Raw genomic sequence first — 21,031 nt, 5'->3', positions numbered from 1 at the left:
TATTGGCAAACGAAGATATTTCAACACTTATATAAGTTATTTAAGGTCGTGAAGGTTGATTTGTCCAATTCAATTGTGATTGTAAAATCTTGGGACCTTCGACTGACTTAACTGATCTCTGGTTCTTCCCAATCTTTACCAAATCACTTATGTATATGTATCTACTAAGTTTGTTAAATTGACATAAAAAGGAAATTGAAACATGTTATGCAGCCTGGATATTATATAAAGAAAAGTAATATAGAGTAAAATCGCACTCGAAATCGATATTAAAAATTTGTATTGATATTTGCAAATATTAAGAAATTCTTGAAGAGAATAATCATTTTTTAATGCAATAACTATATTTAACTAATTTTAACACTTTCGACTCGGGAGTCGGACTGCCAGTCGGTACGCTGCGCTTGGAATATTATAGTGCTATACTTATCTCTCAACTCGGAATTTTTTTTGTATCGGATTTTTTCAAAATGTGGTTATATTGCTTTTAAATATAGTTATATATGATAAAAATAGAAAATTTTGAAAATTAAAAAAAATTGCACTCAAAACCATGCTAATTGTTTAAAAAATCATTTCTTCACAGATCTTTATTAGAATTATAGGGATCATGAGCTAATAATTTAATTTTGTTATATATTTATTTATAAAATTAATAAATCAATCAATAAATGAATGTAATAGTAAATTAATTTTTAAAAATAAAAAAAAATTAAATGTAAGTTTAGTTTGCGACGAGTTGTCGCCGACACGATTTGCCGGCATCCGAGCTTAACGGTAAAACATATCATGCCGCCGGAGCGGCGGCATCCGAGCGCAACGGTAAAATGACTATGCCGCCGGAGCGGCGGCATCCGAGTCGAAAGGGTTAAATATACAACGATCAACACATGTAACTTGTAGGATAAACTCGTAAGATATAATAAATTTTCTTTTTTTTTCACTAAACTTACAATTGGAAAACTACAAACGCTTGAATACATTCCTACAATACATTCAATGTGATACCTTTAAAATGAATGTAAAATTATATGAATCATTAATAATAATTATAGTTACTAATAGCACATACTATCGCTATAATAAAAGTAAAACATGTTTCTTATAATTTTACTTTCATTTTTTATTTTGCCACTATATTAAAGCTATACATATTTAACGTGGCATAAGATTTATTTTTGAACATACAAGAGACTGCGCATTTTGTAATCGATTTTATTTCTGTACTAGAAACGAAAATACTCCATTTATATTTTTTAGTTCCATATACGTTTTAATGTTTGTAATGCTCAAATTTTTGATCCATATTTTATCTAAGTATGCTTTTTCATGTCGTTGCTTGTGCCATGTAAACTCAAGTTGTATTTTTTTTTTATATATACGATTTTTAAATTTCGGAAAAGGGAATGTCTTCCACATGTGCACCACTTTTTTCAATTTCATGCGACTCTTGGATCAAAAATTTTCTTTCATTTCACTATTAATTTCTTGGATAAAAAATCGGAGTCTGTCATGCGCTCTAAGTCGCACTATTATATCTTGTATCTTGAATCCTCATGGATTTAAGGATCTAGAAAAATGGAAGGCGACAGAGAGTTTTTAGATTTTTCATGCTATATGCAATCCTAAAAACTTATCTGCCCAGAAAAACTCAAAAACTCATGCTGCTATGAGAATTGTATGTTCAGAAACTCTAATAAAAAATTATGGGATCAGGCATTGATGTTGATCAAACAATCTTGTTTGGGATTGGTGAAACTATATGGAGAATGCATGCTTGTATATAATACTTATGGTAATTTTCACATGATAAATGATGCAGTAAGGGAAGAAATCAGTGTTGACCAGTACAGCTGCTTTCCATTTGAGAGTTATTTGGGACAGTTACTAAAATTGATTGATTGAGGACCTGCATAGCCTTTGCAATAAGTATCATGCAGACTACTCGAACAATTTCATTATAAATCAAATGTAGATCCAAATGATTTTGAAATACATAAAAAAAATCTAAGATTGATTTTGTTAAAATAAATGGATATAAAATATATTCGTCAATTAATAAGGATTGTCATATATTGCTCTCGAATAAAAAGATAATGAGCGTAGAAGAAATAATTGAACAGGGATCACATTTACTTTTTCGAGGGTTTCTCTTACCCTTTCAACCCACACTTGAAAATAAAGTTGTAAGGTCTTTGCTCATATATTTTATAGCATTGATGTAATCAATTGCTTTTTGTTTGTTCCGCCGGTCAGAGTTAGCTGAATCGACTGTAAAAAAACTTATTAAATATATTGCATATTGACTGTAGAAACATTAACTATAGAAAATATTTGTATTTACCAAATCCCTGAAGATATCCATATTTTTCAGCTTTTTTTCTAAATCGTCTAATTCTTCATTTGTCTTAATAGGGAATATAAAGTTAGTTTTTTTTCACGGTTTTAATCTGTGAAGCTGATGCCTCGTACAGATAGAGCTCAGAGTGTTATTGTCTGAGCTCTCAATACACGATAGATTTTGAGTTATAGAATAGAATGCTAAACAAAGTCATTTTGAAAATATACAACCCCTGAAAAAAATACAAATATTCAAGATAGACAAAAATAAAATTTACACTTGAATATGAATCTTTTTATCTCAGAAATAATTTATTTTACTTAAATTTAATTTTAACATATTGTACAGCCATGGATGTTATTTACCATTGGAATTGGAGTTCCTATCCTATCATTACCGCCCTGGCCGCCGTGATGGTTTCTTTGCCCACCGTGGTTGCTTCCGCGGCCGCCGCGGTTGTCTCTGCGGTAATTTTTGCGGCCACCGCGTTTGCTTACGCGACCGCCGCTGTTGTTTCCTCTACCGCCACGGGTGCTTCCTCCACCACCGCGGTTGTTTCCTTTACCGTCGCCGTTGTTTCCACCACCGCCGCCGTTGTTTCCTCTACCTCCGCGGTTGTTTTCTATGCCGCCGCGGTTGTTTTCTACGCCGCCGCGGTTGTTTCCTCTGCCGTCGCCCCAACTCGCATCGTCTGTGGACTAAAATAATAATTAATAATATTATAATAGCTGATTTCTATGTATTTATGTATTGTTATAAAACATTTAACATTACCTCTTTGTAACTATAAAATCTTATTTCCTGATCTTTAAAAAAAATGTAGGAAGTATTCCTCCACGTTTCCGCTATCTTCATAAAGAACCGGCAGGAGCGATAATACACGCTCCTCCTTTTGATACAGCAATTTTATCGTGTCGAAGCATAAACTAACGCCCTTCATTTTGTAACCTATTATAAAGAAAAATTATAATGAAAAATCCCTTAATTATACCAATGTATACATGTATATATTATATATATATATATTTCAAAGTAACTAGCAGCCCATTCGTCGAAATAAAAAGGTATAAAGTGTAATACTTTTATTTATACGTTTCGACACAAGATGCGTGTCATCATTCAGCAACTACAACAATTTGAAAATTTTATTACTAATATAAACAACAATATAGATTAATTGTAGCATAGAGAAACATTATACACACCACAGGACAAAAACACTCAACAAAAATTTATTTTAAAAAATTAAACTTAATAACATATTAAAGAAAAAATTTTTTTTAGAAAAAATTATGAATAACTAAAAGATTTGAAACTAATTTGACTAAAAGTTATAAAATACATAATTGTGAGACGAGAAACACGCCCATACCGAGCATCCAGACTCGACTGAGGCGTATTGATAGGAATGGGAGGGGACGCATCAAGGACAAAATTCTCGAAGCACGAAAAACGCCTCGAACAAACAGTGCTGAACTGGAATTGATCAAAAGGAAAAAGAAAACCATGTAAACGTTAGAACAAGAAAAAACAATATTGTAAAAAATAATAAAAAGAGATAAGCAAATTAATTTTTTTTTTTTAATAAAATCAATAACAATCTGATAACTATCATGTAAAAGGTGGGATGAATTGCGTTTATTAACACAAGAGGAGGAATTTAATGAAATAAAAAAGGATTCAGCAAATTTTCTAAGGTCACTATTTTTTTCGATATAAAGGATAACCGGATGGGAAGTGTTAAAAGTGTGATTGAAATTGAGCATATGATCTGAAAACATCGTTTTGAATTGGTTTGGATTTTTTGAATTATAAATATGTTGATTAACTCTCTTATAAATATACTGGGAACTTTCTCCAATATAACACAAGTTGCAATCATTGCAATCCAACCTGTAAACAGAATCGGTGACCCTATCAGACGGGGTTCTAGACTTAAGAACCGAAAAAAGGCAATTAAACGTATTATCAAAACTAAAAACTAATCGGAATCCTTCTGAAGAAAATAACTTTTTAAAAAATACGAAAAATTGCTTAAAAAAGGTAAACAGATAGTTCCTTTGTATTGGGCGGAAGAGGAAGCTATTGAATTTGAACAAGAAGGTGAAAATGAATTATTAGAATTAGTTTGCAAATAAATTAATCTATTATTAATGATGTTGTTGACCAAGTGCGAAGGGTAACTATTGTCTTTGAGAACGGAACGAATAAGAGTCAAATTTTTTTCCCAAAACATACTGTTACTTAGTAAAATAGCCCTGTCTATAAGAGAGATAATGACAGAAATTTTAATGGAACGCGAATGAAAGGACAAATAATTTAAATATCTTCCTGACCACGTTGGTTTCTGATACCAATCAGTCAGGACAGAATTGTTTACTTTATTTTTAGTGATTCTTAAGTCTAAAAAACTAATAGAGTCATCCGACTCATACTCACAGGTGAACTGCAAATGTTTGTTAAAGGAATTAAAAGAGTCTAATGTGTCTACAATCTGAGAATCGTCAAGGCACAACAGAACGTCATCAACATATCTATAATAAAGGTGAGGTGGAACCGAAAGATTAGATAAAACAAAATTTTCTAAAATTTGTAGTGTTAAATCAGCCACAGGGGGGCTAATACTAGACCCCATGGGTAAACCAAAAATCTGCGAATAAAATTGATCATCAAAACAAAAGTAGGTGTTAACAAAAATGAAATTTAAAATCGTCTTAAACCAAACCAAGTCAATCGAAGTGTGTGGTTGGATATCATTCCAGCGGGCAGAAACAGCTTCTAAAGCCAAATCCCAAGGAATGTTCGTAAAAAGGGAGATGACATCAAAACTAACAAAGGAAGAATTGGAAGGAATTGTAAAATTCTTTAAATTTTTTGCTAAATCAAAAGAATTGGAAACATTAAATTTAGATAAAACAGTAACCTTAGAGAGAATGGAGCTGATATGTTTGGAGAGTTTACTTAAGGGAGAATTCAAATCGGAAACTATAGGTCTGAGAGGTAAATTAGGTTTGTGAATTTTAGGAAGACAATACAACTTGGGAAAACTGGGATGAAAAACTTTTAAAGAAAAACCTAATGATTTGGAGATTTGTTTTTTTGTAATTAAATTGCCAATGAGTTTGTGCGTTTGTCTGTTTAAATGATCGGTGGGGTCGTTAGTTAAAGGTTTATAAAAAGTTTCGTCGTTTAGTAAATCATAAGTTTTTGAAAAATAATCCGACCTATCCAAAACCACAGTAAGATTGCCCTTATCAGCTCTGGTAACTAAGATATCTGGATTATCCCTCAAAAACTTTTTACACAATTTTAAATCTCTAACAATTTCTGACTGTAAAGGAAGGGAACTAAATTTTGAATTATTATTTTTGATGAAAGATAAAAGTTTGTTACAACACAAAGATCTAAATTTTGTTTCTTTATCTGGGTTGTTCAATTTTTTTAAACCAAACTCCAAATTACTAAGTACCTTTATAAAATTAAAATTTGATTTGAGAGGCGGAAGGGAAAATTTAGGACCAAGGGCAAAAATGTACTTCAAGTTTGAAGGGATAGGAGTGTTGGAATAGTTTTTGAGCCATTTATCTATCAAATTTTCACTTATCAAAGGTACATTAGATTTATTAAAATTATCCAAAAGCTTGTCAAATTTTTTCATGTGAGCCAATTTTAATTTTGTAGAAATTCTGTCATATTTTAAATTCTCAAATTCTAGAAAATTTTCTAAAATAAGAGGTTCTAAAATAGAGGTTAAAACATTTTTTAAATTTTCAATTTTAGATTTGATAGAGGAAATGTAGGAAAAACTATTCTTTATTTCAAGAGACATAGCTTCAAAACTAATGTTGCATAACTTTTTGTTAAAGGAAGGAGATGTTAAATGATTAAACTTAAAAAGTAATGATTTAGTGTCAAAAAACTTAGGAATCAATTTGTATTTTCGGCAACGTAAAAGAAAATTTTGTTTAGTGATAGCATTGATCAATTTTAAATTTAAAGAAGAAAATGTGGAGAGTTTTACCCTGGTGTGGTATCCATAATGTAACTCAATAAAGTTAAAGAAGGACAGCTGATCAGTAGATGGAGCAGGAACAGCAGGAACAGCAGGCCCAGAGTAATTTTGAAACGAAGGCGGAGGAAGATGTTCTTGAACACAATACCGTGGATGAAAGCCGAAAGGGTGAAATCCATTCCGATGCGAAGAACCATGATGAAGAACAGGAAAAAACTGAGGTCCAAAAAACGGAGGTGGGTGTAAGTATAAAAACTGATCCTTTGAAGGCCTAGGAAATGTATCTTGATAGTTTTTTCGACGTTGAAACATATTTCAAAGTAACTAGCAGCCCATTCGTCGAAATAAAAAGGTATAAAGTGTAATACTTTTATTTATACGTTTCGACACAAGATGCGTGTCATCATTCAGCAACTACAACAATTTGAAAATTTTATTACTAATATAAACAACAATATAGATTAATTGTAGCATAGAGAAACATTATACACACCACAGGACAAAAACACTCAACAAAAATTTATTTTAAAAAATTAAACTTAATAACATATTAAAGAAAAAATTTTTTTTTAGAAAAAATTATGAATAACTAAAAGATTTGAAACTAATTTGACTAAAAGTTATAAAATACATAATTGTGAGACGAGAAACACGCCCATACCGAGCATCCAGACTCGACTGAGGCGTATTGATAGGAATGGGAGGGGACGCATCAAGGACAAAATTCTCGAAGCACGAAAAACGCCTCGAACAAACAGTGCTTGAACTGGAATTGATCAAAAGGAAAAAGAAAACCATGTAAACGTTAGAACAAGAAAAAACAATATTGTAAAAAATAATAAAAAGAGATAAACAAATTAATTTTATGTTTTTTTAATAAAATCAATAACAATCTGATAACTATCATGTAAAAGGTGGGATGAATTGCGTTTATTAACACAAGAGGAGGAATTTAATGAAATAAAAAAGGATTCAGCAAATTTTCTAAGGTCACTATTTTTTTCGATATAAAGGATAACCGGATGGGAAGTGTTAAAAGTGTGATTGAAATTGAGCATATGATCTGAAAACATCGTTTTGAATTGGTTTGGATTTTTTGAATTATAAATATGTTGATTAACTCTCTTATAAATATACTGGGAACTTTCTCCAATATAACACAAGTTGCAATCATTGCAATCCAACCTGTAAACAGAATCGGTGACCCTATCAGACGGGGTTCTAGACTTAAGAACCGAAAAAAGGCAATTAAACGTATTATCAAAACTAAAAACTAATCGGAATCCTTCTGAAGAAAATAACTTTTTTAAAAAATACGAAAAATTGCTTAAAAAAGGTAAACAGATAGTTCCTTTGTATTGGGCGGAAGAGGAAGCTATTGAATTTGAACAAGAAGGTGAAAATGAATTATTAGAATTAGTTTGCAAATAAATTAATCTATTATTAATGATGTTGTTGACCAAGTGCGAAGGGTAACTATTGTCTTTGAGAACGGAACGAATAAGAGTCAAATTTTTTTCCCAAAACATACTGTTACTTAGTAAAATAGCCCTGTCTATAAGAGAGATAATGACAGAAATTTTAATGGAACGCGAATGAAAGGACAAATAATTTAAATATCTTCCTGACCACGTTGGTTTCTGATACCAATCAGTCAGGACAGAATTGTTTACTTTATTTTTAGTGATTCTTAAGTCTAAAAAACTAATAGAGTCATCCGACTCATACTCACAGGTGAACTGCAAATGTTTGTTAAAGGAATTAAAAGAGTCTAATGTGTCTACAATCTGAGAATCGTCAAGGCACAACAGAACGTCATCAACATATCTATAATAAAGGTGAGGTGGAACCGAAAGATTAGATAAAACAAAATTTTCTAAAATTTGTAGTGTTAAATCAGCCACAGGGGGGCTAATACTAGACCCCATGGGTAAACCAAAAATCTGCGAATAAAATTGATCATCAAAACAAAAGTAGGTGTTAACAAAAATGAAATTTAAAATCGTCTTAAACCAAACCAAGTCAATCGAAGTGTGTGGTTGGATATCATTCCAGCGGGCAGAAACAGCTTCTAAAGCCAAATCCCAAGGAATGTTCGTAAAAAGGGAGATGACATCAAAACTAACAAAGGAAGAATTGGAAGGAATTGTAAAATTCTTTAAATTTTTTGCTAAATCAAAAGAATTGGAAACATTAAATTTAGATAAAACAGTAACCTTAGAGAGAATGGAGCTGATATGTTTGGAGAGTTTACTTAAGGGAGAATTCAAATCGGAAACTATAGGTCTGAGAGGTAAATTAGGTTTGTGAATTTTAGGAAGACAATACAACTTGGGAAAACTGGGATGAAAAACTTTTAAAGAAAAACCTAATGATTTGGAGATTTGTTTTTTTGTAATTAAATTGCCAATGAGTTTGTGCGTTTGTCTGTTTAAATGATCGGTGGGGTCGTTAGTTAAAGGTTTATAAAAAGTTTCGTCGTTTAGTAAATCATAAGTTTTTGAAAAATAATCCGACCTATCCAAAACCACAGTAAGATTGCCCTTATCAGCTCTGGTAACTAAGATATCTGGATTATCCCTCAAAAACTTTTTACACAATTTTAAATCTCTAACAATTTCTGACTGTAAAGGAAGGGAACTAAATTTTGAATTATTATTTTTGATGAAAGATAAAAGTTTGTTACAACACAAAGATCTAAATTTTGTTTCTTTATCTGGGTTGTTCAATTTTTTAAACCAAACTCCAAATTACTAAGTACCTTTATAAAATTAAAATTTGATTTGAGAGGCGGAAGGGAAAATTTAGGACCAAGGGCAAAAATGTACTTCAAGTTTGAAGGGATAGGAGTGTTGGAATAGTTTTTGAGCCATTTATCTATCAAATTTTCACTTATCAAAGGTACATTAGATTTATTAAAATTATCCAAAAGCTTGTCAAATTTTTCATGTGAGCCAATTTTAATTTTGTAGAAATTCTGTCATATTTTAAATTCTCAAATTCTAGAAAATTTTCTAAAATAAGAGGTTCTAAAATAGAGGTTAAAACATTTTTAAAATTTTCAATTTTAGATTTGATAGAGGAAATGTAGGAAAAACTATTCTTTATTTCAAGAGACATAGCTTCAAAACTAATGTTGCATAACTTTTTGTTAAAGGAAGGAGATGTTAAATGATTAAACTTAAAAAGTAATGATTTAGTGTCAAAAAACTTAGGAATCAATTTGTATTTTCGGCAACGTAAAAGAAAATTTTGTTTAGTGATAGCATTGATCAATTTTAAATTTAAAGAAGAAAATGTGGAGAGTTTTACCCTGGTGTGGTATCCATAATGTAACTCAATAAAGTTAAAGAAGGACAGCTGATCAGTAGATGGAGCAGGAACAGCAGGAACAGCAGGCCCAGAGTAATTTTGAAACGAAGGCGGAGGAAGATGTTCTTGAACACAATACCGTGGATGAAAGCCGAAAGGGTGAAATCCATTCCGATGCGAAGAACCATGATGAAGAACAGGAAAAAACTGAGGTCCAAAAAACGGAGGTGGGTGTAAGTATAAAAACTGATCCTTTGAAGGCCTAGGAAATGTATCTTGATAGTTTATATATATATATATATATATATATATATATATATATATATACACATACATAAAAGGAAATATATACCTTTGTTATGCTCCGACACCCCACACAACAAAACCGTGTGACAAAGAAACGATGTCACCGAAACATCTCCTAATTTCGTTGGTCTCGATTTTGCACTCGAGCTATAATAATAAGAATGTTCTAATTATACACATGTCCTGAAGAATAAAAAGTGGATTTAAATTACTTACACAAGCCTATCTTCCCAATGGGACTCGGTGTGGCAGTCTGTTAATATTATCAATATCTCTTTCGGTATTTCCCTCACTAGCGTGAAATTCCTCACAGCTCCCGCCATTTTATTTAAGAATGCTAGAAAAATAAAAACTATAATAATAGAAACGAAGAAATAGTTTTCAAATAAAATTATATATGTAATTTTAATAATACGCTATACATATCAATAAAAATCATGAATTTTTGTAAGAAAATATTATAATTTCTTACGTTTCAGCATTATTACAAATAGCATTATTACATAAAGCTATAAGAACTATTAGTTCCATAAATACAAATTACTGATGCAGTAAAAGAATAGCCACATAATTGGATTCAGTTGGAGAGTTACACATTTTTGTTTTATTTCCTTCACAGATATTGTCACATCATTCATAATTTTTGGGTCAAAAACATGAATATTGAATAGTTTCGAGTCGAATGGTTTTAAAAATAATGATTTTGTCATCGCCGCTTCCGAACACAATATTTTATCAACATCACAAATTTTATTTATTAAAACTATTTTATTCTCGGTTGTTAAACAACAGTTATTTGAAGCTATATTACTTATAGAATTTTTTTTAAATTAAATCTTCTCTATTTCTAATGTTTTTCCGGTGTATTACTGGAAAACTCTTGATTTGAATAAATTCACTTCTGCTTTTATTAGTTGTTTCTTCCCACATTCTGTTTACTAATTGTTGCAAGGGTTTGAGTGAATCTTGAATCTTATTTTCCACACTTCTGAAATAATTTTCAAATGGAAAACAACTAAATTTGTCTAATAAACAACCAAACTTCTTGACTTCATCAGCTAAATGGATTATATTATGAACATTGAATGTTAATTTATCTGATCCATATAAATCAGAATAATTAATAACAAAAAGTTTTAACAAGTCCCCTGCCAAACTATTTCAGTGGAGACATGCCTCTGTATCACATAGAATTCTAATGCCTAAACTAAAATGCAGAAAATTTAAAAACAATTGGTTACTTAATACAGGTCTCTAAAACTACTCATCCAGAATCTAACAAAAATTGTCTGTATTCAGTGGCCTTCCAATGTTTGTGATCCTCTAGTCTTCTAGGCAATCTGGAAAATTCCGAAGGGAGCAACTTTCTGTGCTTTATTATATAATTGTTCATATTCCTTTTTTGTTCTTCCGTAAGAGAGCAATTAGGCGCTTTGTCACCCCCAAACACACCATGTGCATATAATCCAATGCAACTTGGGAAACCACACCGATCCCCAAATCCTCTAGAATAGATACACCAGTATGGTGCTCTGGGTATTGTTTTGATTTTACACGTTCACGTCGGTGTGTACCACCGGTGTACCACACTGAACTGTCTCTAGCTAGACTGTGCCATCGGGCGGCGTGTACCACCGGTGGCCCACGCTCGACTGTCTCACCAATCGCAATTGTACCACATGAGGTACAAACTTAATTTTACTTTGGGGTGCTGAAAATTAAAATATTAAATATATAACACACATTTTATTAAAAAATAATTATTTTTCGTTATGGTATATAACCCTTAATTATGCAATGGTACGCTGAAAATAACAATATTAAATATTTAACGGATTAACGGGTAATAACATGGCCATAAGGGCAACAGCTTTTTACATTACTACATAAAATCTTCAAACTTCATATTGATATAGCATTGCCAATCAGTCTTCGGTTTTTCTTGTGAAATGCATCCTTCTCAATATTTAAAAGACTGTCAATTGCTTTGTCCAGCCGTCTGCAGTATTTGCGTTCTAAAAACATGCTCTTTAATTTATTGTGGTAACTTTCCAGAAACATAACATAAATTTATCTATGAAAAAGGGATAGAATTCTTTAAGAATAAGACTAGGTATCTGATCCGGACCCGCTGAACTAGTAACTTTTATCGATAGAAAGGTTTGCTTTAGTTCTTCTAAATTTACAGGATAAAGAACGAATGTAGAATTATTTCGCGCGGATAAAGATTTAGTCGAACTAGTGGTGATCGAGTTGATTGCGCTTGTTAATTTAGACGCTTCGGTGACAAAAAAGTGATTAAATTTATTAGATATGACTACCTTATCAATAATCTTGTCGCCGTTAATTGTAAGACAATCAATCTGTGAAGATTTAGTTTTCGTGTTGATTCCGAGTTAATTAAGGACCAAATTGTTTTCTGTTTATTAGCTGAGTTAAAAATCAAGTTTTCGTTGTATTTGATCTTCGCTAAATTGATTAGATCATTTAAAGTTGCCCTATATTTCAAAAAATAAATTATAAAAGCCATGTTATCATTATGTACCGATAATCTCTTAAGAAATGCTAATCTTTTAAGTGAAATTCTCAACCCTTTAGTTAGCCAAGGAGTTGAAGTATTATTTTTTGGGCAAACGGTTTTCTTAATGAGAGGAAAAGCTTGATTAAAGTTGAAGTAAAATGTAGAAATAAAGTTGTCGAACATTGTATTTGAGTCTTTGGACTTGTTAAGCAAGGTCCATGATTCCTTTTCCAAAAGACATTTGAAAATCAATTTATTTGATTCATCAAAGTAACGTTTGTGTAAGATAAAGGTAGATTTAGAAGTTGAAAAATTACAAAAATTTAATATTATGCCTCGATGGTCTGAAAGAGTGGTATTTATAACACGCGAATCAAAGTCTTTTAAATTGGTGAAGAAATTATCAATGCAAGAAGAAGATTGATGCGAAAAACGAGTAGGTTCATGTATAGTACGAGTTAAACCAAAAGACTGCATATTCAAATTGAATTCAATGAATGACTTGATTGCTTATCAAAGTGTATATTAAAATCGCCGCAAACAATGATTTTGGAATATTTATCAAAAAGGTTATGAATCAATTCGTACATCAGGAGATGAACATATCAACATTCTGGTCAGGTGATCGATAAACGCATATAAGACACACGACGTCATTTGAGAGATTAATTTCAACAGCACAATATTCAAAAAGTTTTTCTACTTGAAGAGTATTAGTATAAACGGGTTTAAAACGAATGAAATCACTTACAAAAATGCACACACCTCCGTGGCCATATTGAGTTCGACAGAAATCAGAAGATAAATTATAGCCTTTAATTTTAATTAATTCAAGATCCGACTTATTTAACCAGTGTTCAGCAAAACATAATATTTGGGGTTTATAATTATCTATAACTACTTCTAATTGATTAAGTTTATTGGATAGTTTTTGTATGTTTTGAAAAATAATTGCATATTTGTTAACAACTTTAGGCACGAAAGGAATTAGAAACCGAAGGTTTCATTCCCGCCACAGCCTTGACACTCAACAACTCGTTAGCTAAAACCCTACATAATTTTCTTTTCCCGTTGAAAAGAAAATGTAAGCCATGCCTGGTGTAATCGGATAAACCAACATGCCTGTTGACATCAAGAACCCGAAGATTACTGAACTTTCCTTGACCGTAGTCTCGGTTGATCCAGCAATTGGCATCGGAAATCAGCCCGTTGCAACGCACGTCGTCGTATCTGTATGGAATTGTCATCAAACAAAGGTTTTTCTTTTGACATGAACGACGAGCCTTTTCCAAAGCGCTACAAATAGCGTAATTGGACGAATCGTCATTCGTTCCAGCCAGAACAACAACATGGTCACTCGGACCAAAGTCAGATACCAGACTCTCGATATCCCCAACCACGCCAGCAAATCCGGCCCCCGGCTTGACTATGCTGAATATATCAAATTTTCGTCCAAGCAATTCTCTCTAGCATTCTGACCACCCTCTGCCGTGGCTATCGGAAAGGAACAAAATTTTACTGTTCTTAATAGAACCTAACAAATCATTATTAACGCGTTGCTCGAGGTGCTTTGCTTTGGACCTTAATTTGGTAAATTCATCCCTAAGCTGTTTCAAATCTATGTTCCGTTTTTTTTATTAAACCAGATAACTCATTACAGAGTTTTGAAAAAGAACGTGAAAATGTGGACGACTCTTTGAAAACTGAACCTCAAGAGCTCATATTCCCTAATACGAAACTAACACCAGTAATCCTGAGCTGAAGAGTCTGGTTCCCTAACTTAACCTCAGACAATTCTTTTATCAGCCTATAAATTTTAATATCTCTTTCGTGAACAAGAGATTGTAAATGAAAACAATTTGAGCAAAGAACAGTAGAATTTAAATCAATTGAGTCGTCCAAAACTGAGACACTTGTATCTAAGGACTGACTTGGCACTTGGCTCCGTGTAACAACCATTTTGAAATATTTAATAAGAAATAAGTAAACTAGAAAATGAATGTAGTCTAGGAGTATGATTCCCGCTTTGGGTGCGGGAGGTCCCGGGTTTTAATCCCGGGCGAGCCCGGATATTTCTTTAAATACGAGTGCGTATTATTTACTACAATGTTGTACATTGGATCCAATACAAACACGCAGTGGGCAAATCATGTGTAAAATGTGTTTATTGAGATGTGAAAATCATGTGTAAAATGTGTTTATTAAGTATACCGCGTGGCTCGTTGGTCTAGGGGTGTGATTTCCGCTTAGGGTGCGGGAGGTCCCGGGTTCAAATCCCGGACGAGGCCGGACGTTTCTTTGAATCCGAGCACATATTTATACCGTGTTTATACCGTGAGTTTATACCCATTATTGTTCAATAATTATAATTATTGTTTATGCTATATATAATTTACTCCTACTATTATCAAGAAGCGATAAGAGCGCGTTCGGCTGTTAACCGAAAGGTTGGTGGTTCGAGACCACCCGGGGGCGTAAAGTAGTTATTATTTATACTCCGGAATATTCAATGCATATTCTTTATACCCAATAGTATTTGATGATTATATTATTTAAATTCGAGCACATATTATTTACTACAGTATTGTATATTGGATCGAGAGCATATTATTTACAACAATGTTGTACATTGGTTCCAAAACAAACATGCACTGGATAAAACCCGTGGCTTGTTGGTCTAGGGTTATGATTTCGGCTAAGATTTTAAACGTAAGTGGCAATTCATGTGTAAAATGTGTTTATTGTTTATGTGTAAAATTATAATTATTGTTTATGCTATATATAATTTACTCCTACTATTATCAACAGCGCGATAAGAGCCTCCGTGGCGCAGTTGGCTAGCGCGTTTGGCTGTTAACCGAAACATTGGTGGTTCGAGCCCACCCGGGGGCGTAAAGTAGTTACTGTTTATACACTGGAATATTCAATGCATATTGTTTATACCCAATAGTATTTGATGATTATATTATTCATCATATATAATATGCACGAGCCCGGACATTTCTTTAAATTCGAGCACATATTATTTACTACAGTATTGTATATTGGATGGAGAATATATTATTTACAACAATGTTGTACATTGGTTCCAACACAAACATGCAACTGGATAAAACCCGTGGCTTGTTGGTCTAGGGTTATGATTTCGGCTTAGATATTAAACGTAAGTGGTAAATCCGAAAGTTGGTCTAGGGGTATGATTTCCGCTTTGGGTGGGGGAGGTCCCGGGTTCAAATCCTGGACGAGCGCGGGCATTTCTTTCAATTCGAGGGCATATTATTTATTACATGGGGGTACAGCGTTTCAGAAGCTGTCACTCAAACCGAAAGTAGACTTTGTATAGTTTGTATAGTTTAGGAGTGAAGTAAATGTTAACTATTTGTGTGTGAAGTGAATCGGGCCCGATGTATGGACAGGTATTGGGCACTGGTTGCGCCGTGGGTTACAGATTAGTGTAGTTTATTGGGTATAACAATAATTGTTGTTTATACCCATTATTGTTCAATAATCATAATTATTGTTTATGCTATATATAATTTACTCCTACTATTATCAAGAAGCGTTGGTGGTTCGAGCCCACCCGGGGGCGTAAAGTAGTTACTGTTTATACATATTGTTTATACTCAATAATATTTGATGATTATATTATTCATCATATATATAATTTGCACGAGCCCGGACATTTCTTTAAATTCGAGCACATATTATTTACTACAGTATTGTATATTGGATCGAGAACATATTATTTACTACAATGTTGTACATTGGATCCAACACAATCACGCACTGGATAGAACCCGTGGCTCGTTGGTCTAGGGGTATGATTTTGGCTTAGATAATAAACGTAAGTGGCAAATCATATGTAAAATGTGTTTATTGAGTATACCGCGTGGGTGCGGGAGGTCCCGGGTTTAAACTCCGGACGAGCCCGAAATTTTCTTTAAATTCGAGCACATATTATTTACTACAATGTTGTACATTGGATGCAGCATGGGTTACAGATTAGTGTAGATATAAGTTCCATGTTAGAATAAGCAATGTTTTAGGATAAGTGATTATTAAATGTAAATATAGGTTAGTTAATTAAGTAACGAACAAACGCCTTTTCATTAGTAATATTTAAAGTTTAACCGAAAGGTTGGTGGATTGAACCTACCCGGAGGCGTACAATAATTGTTATTCATACCCATTATTGTTCAATAATTATAATTATTGGTTATGCTATATATAATTTACTCCTACTATTATCAACAGCGCGATAAGAGCCTCCGTGGCGCGTTGGTCTAGGAGTATGATTCCCGCTTTGGGTGCGGGAGGTCCCGGGTTCAAATCCCGGGCGAGCCCGGATATTTCTTTAAATACGAGTGCGTATTATTTACTACAATGTTGTACATTGGATCCAACACAAACACGCAGTGGGCAAATCATGTGTAAAATGTGTTTATTGAGATGTGAAAATCATGTGTAAAATGTTTATTGAGTATACCGCGTGGCTCATTGGTCTAGGGGTGTGTTTTCCGCTTAGGGTGCGGGAGGTCCCGGATTCAAATCCCGGACGAGGCCGGACGTTTCTTTAAATTCGAGCACATATTTATACCGTGTTTATACCGTGAGTTTATACCCATTATTGTTCAATAATTATAATTATTGTTTATGCTATATATAATTTACTCCTACTATTATCAAGAAGCGATAAGAGCCTCCGTGGCGCAATTGGCTAGCGCGTTCGGCTGTTAACCGAAAGGTTGGTGGTTCGAGACCACCCGGGGGCGTAAAGTAGTTATTATTTATACTCCGGAATATTCAATGCATATTCTTTATACCCAATAGTATTTGATGATTTTATTATTTAAATTCGAGCACATATTATTTACTACAGTATTGTATATTGGATCGAGAGCATATTATTTACAACAATGTTGTACATTGGTTCCAAAACAAACATGCACTGGATAAAACCCGTGGCTTGTTGGTCTAGGGTTATGATTTCGGCTAAGATTTTAAACGTAAGTGGCAAATCATGTGTAAAATGTGTTTATTGTTTATGTGTAAAATTATAATTATTGTTTATGCTATATATAATTTACTCCTACTATTATCAACAGCGCGATAAGAGCCTCCGTGGCGCAGTTGGCTAGCGCGTTTGGCTGTTAACCGAAACATTGGTGGTTCGAGCCCACCCGGGGGCGTAAAGTAGTTGCTGTTTATACACTGGAATATTCAATGCATATTGTTTATACCCAATAGTATTTGATGATTATATTATTCATCATATATAATTTGCACGAGCCCGGACATTTCTTTAAATTCGAGCACATATTATTTACTACAGTATTGTATATTGGATGGAGAATATATTATTTACAACAATGTTGTACATTGGTTCCAACACAAACATGCAACTGGATAAAACCCGTGGCTTGTTGGTCTAGGGTTATGATTTCGGCTTAGATATTAAACGTAAGTGGTAAATCCGAAAGTTGGTCTAGGGGTATGATTTCCGCTTTGGGTGGGGGAGGTCCCGGGTTCAAATCCTGGACGAGCGCGGGCATTTCTTTCAATTCGAGGGCATATTATTTATTACATGGGGGTACAGCGTTTCAGAAGCTGTCACTCAAACCGAAAGTAGACTTTGTATAGTTTGTATAGTTTAGGAGTGAAGTAAATGTTAACTATTTGTGTGTGAAGTGAATCGGGCCCGATGTATGGACAGGTATTGGGCACTGGTTGCGCCGTGGGTTACAGATTAGTGTAGTTTATTGGGTATAACAATAATTGTTGTTTATACCCATTATTGTTCAATAATCATAATTATTGTTTATGCTATATATAATTTACTCCTACTATTATCAAGAAGCGTTGGTGGTTCGAGCCCACCCGGGGGCGTAAAGTAGTTACTGTTTATACATATTGTTTATACTCAATAATATTTGATGATTATATTATTCATCATATATATAATTTGCACGAGCCCGGACATTTCTTTAAATTCGAGCACATATTATTTACTACAGTATTGTATATTGGATCGAGAACATATTATTTACTACAATGTTGTACATTGGATCCAACACAATCACGCACTGGATAGAACCCGTGGCTCGTTGGTCTAGGGGTATGATTTTGGCTTAGATAATAAACGTAAGTGGCAAATCATATGTAAAATGTGTTTATTGAGTATACCGCGTGGCTCGTTGGTCTAGGAGTGTGATTTCCGCTTAGGGTGCGGGAGGTCCCGGGTTTAAACTCCGGACGAGCCCGAACTTTTCTTTAAATTCGAGCACATATTATTTACTACAATGTTGTACATTGGATGTAGCATGGGTTACAGATTAGTGTAGATATAAGTTCCATGTTAGAATAAGCAATGTTTTAGGATAAGTGATTATTAAATGTAAATATAGGTTAGTTAATTAAGTAACGAACAAACGCCTTTTCATTAGTAATATTTAAAGTTTAACCGAAAGGTTGGTGGATTGAACCTACCCGGAGGCGTACAATAATTGTTATTCATACCCATTATTGTTCAATAATTATAATTATTGGTTATGCTATATATAATTTACTCCTACTATTATCAACAGCGCGATAAGAGCCTCCGTGGCGCGTTGGTTTAGGAGTATGATTCCCGCTTTGGGTGCGGGAGGTCCCGGGTTCAAATCCCGGGCGAGCCCGGGTATTTCTTTAAATACGAGTGCGTATTATTTACTACAATGTTGTACATTGGATCCAACACAAACACGCAGTGGGCAAATCGTGTGTAAAATGTGTTTATTGAGATGTGAAAATCATGTGTAAAATGTGTTTATTGAGTATACCGCGTGGCTCATTGGTCTAGGGGTGTGATTTCCGCTTAGGGTGCGGGAGGTCCCGAATTCAAATCCCGGACGAGGCCGGACGTTTCTTTAAATTCGAGCACATATTATTTATTACATGGGGGTACAGCGTTTCAGAGGCTGCCACTCAAACCGAAAGTAGACTTTGTATAGTTTGTGTAGTTTATAGGAGTAAAGTAAATGTTAACTATTTGTGTGTGAAGTGAATCGAGCGCGATGTATGGACAGGTATTGGGCACTGGTTGCGCCGTGGGTTACAGATTAGTGTAGTTTATTGGGTATAAGAATAATTGTTGTTTATACTCATTATTGTTCAATAATTATAATTATTGTTCATGCTATAAATAATTTACTCATACTATTATCAAGAAGCGATAAGAGCCTCCGTGGCGCAATTGGCTAGCGCGTTCGTCTGTTAACCGAAAAGTTGGTGGTTCGAGTCCACCCGGGAGCGTAAAGTAGTTATTATTTGTACTCTGGAATATTCAATGCATATTGTTTATACCCAATAGTATTTGATGATTATATTATTCATCATATATGTAGTTTACACGAGCCCGGACATTTTTTTAAATTCGAGCACATATTATTTACTAGAGTATTGTATATTGGATCGAGAACATATTATTTACAACAATGTTCTACATTGGTTCCAACACAAACATGCACTGGATAAAACCCGTGGCAAATCATATGTAATATGCAATTGGCTAGCGCGTTCGGCTGTTAACCGAAAGGTTGGTGGCTCGAGCCCACCTGGGGGCGTAAATTAGTTACTGTTCATACTCTGGAATATTCAATGCATATTGTTTATACCCAATAGTATTTGATGATTATATTATTCATCATATATATATATATATATATATATATATATGTGGGAGTTGTAATGATTATGACAATATACTAAATTAGAAACTCCCAACATAATAAAAAAATATAAATTTATTAACTGTAAAAATATTTTGATATTAAAAATATACATGACATGTCCCCTTGTTTTTTTTTTCAAATCAAAACCAGCCTGCTTGATATCCCCACACACTCCCTGCCCAGTGTTGATCTCACAGTTTAAAAAGAAAATACAGGGAAACACGTTATAAAAATGTGGTGGGAAAGCAGATTATAGCAGTCCAGTGTTGTTATACTGGTACATTACAAATTGACATGTTTCGTCAGCATCAACTCCATATTCTGCATAAGGTTCTGACTAAAAAAAAACATGTGGAAAATTTCCTGTACCTCGATGTCGGTGAACTTCTAAGATTCAGCCTCGATCTAATTGGTATTAGTTATATCAGAATTACTTAATGTTTAGAATGCATAATTTATGGGTACAGTTTCCATTTCTGCAAGCGTTGCATTCGTATCTGATGAGTTCCGATCAGAGGAAGAAGTTGGCTCTTTATCCAAATCAGGATCATTGGTTTCTTTGACATAAGAGTCCAGAATTGTGGAATCCAATAAATTATGTCAAATTTTGTTTTGACTCGTCGTTGTCACCGATAATGGGAGGTAGCATTATAAGACGATTTGTTGAGTTAACAGAGAAAGAGAGGTTGAATTGCATTCCAATGAAAAGTTCAGGCTCCAAATTATTTATTCTGTCAGCAATAGACACTGAGGTCTGGGTATACCAAATGAGTAACCTCGGAAGTCTGATCCAGATAGTAAGTGCGTTAACTATGATGGATTGGACTGGA

General features: G+C 33.6%; 4 non-coding genes across 4 annotated transcripts; all 4 read left to right on the top strand.

Moving 5' to 3' along the window:
* The first annotated feature begins 14,708 nt into the window (after positions 1 to 14,708).
* Positions 14,709 to 14,780, top strand: Trnap-agg. Its single transcript has one exon. It is a non-coding gene; the product is annotated as a tRNA-Pro (tRNA).
* Positions 14,781 to 16,764: 1,984 nt separating this feature from the next.
* Positions 16,765 to 16,836, top strand: Trnap-ugg. The gene has a single exon. It is a non-coding gene; the product is annotated as a tRNA-Pro (tRNA).
* Positions 16,837 to 17,190: 354 nt separating this feature from the next.
* Trnan-guu lies at positions 17,191 to 17,264 on the top strand. Its single transcript has one exon. It is a non-coding gene; the product is annotated as a tRNA-Asn (tRNA).
* A 343-nt stretch (positions 17,265 to 17,607) lies between these two features.
* Positions 17,608 to 17,681, top strand: Trnan-guu. The gene has a single exon. It is a non-coding gene; the product is annotated as a tRNA-Asn (tRNA).
* Positions 17,682 to 21,031: the final 3,350 nt, after the last annotated feature.

This window comes from Ctenocephalides felis, unplaced genomic scaffold, assembly GCF_003426905.1.
Source record: "Ctenocephalides felis isolate EL2017-DRISC unplaced genomic scaffold, ASM342690v1 CF-g0.4_SCAFFOLD_03356, whole genome shotgun sequence".
NCBI lineage: Eukaryota > Metazoa > Arthropoda > Insecta > Siphonaptera > Pulicidae > Ctenocephalides > Ctenocephalides felis.
The sequence above is the reverse complement of the archived record's forward strand: the minus strand, read 5'-3'. Positions and strand labels throughout refer to the sequence as shown.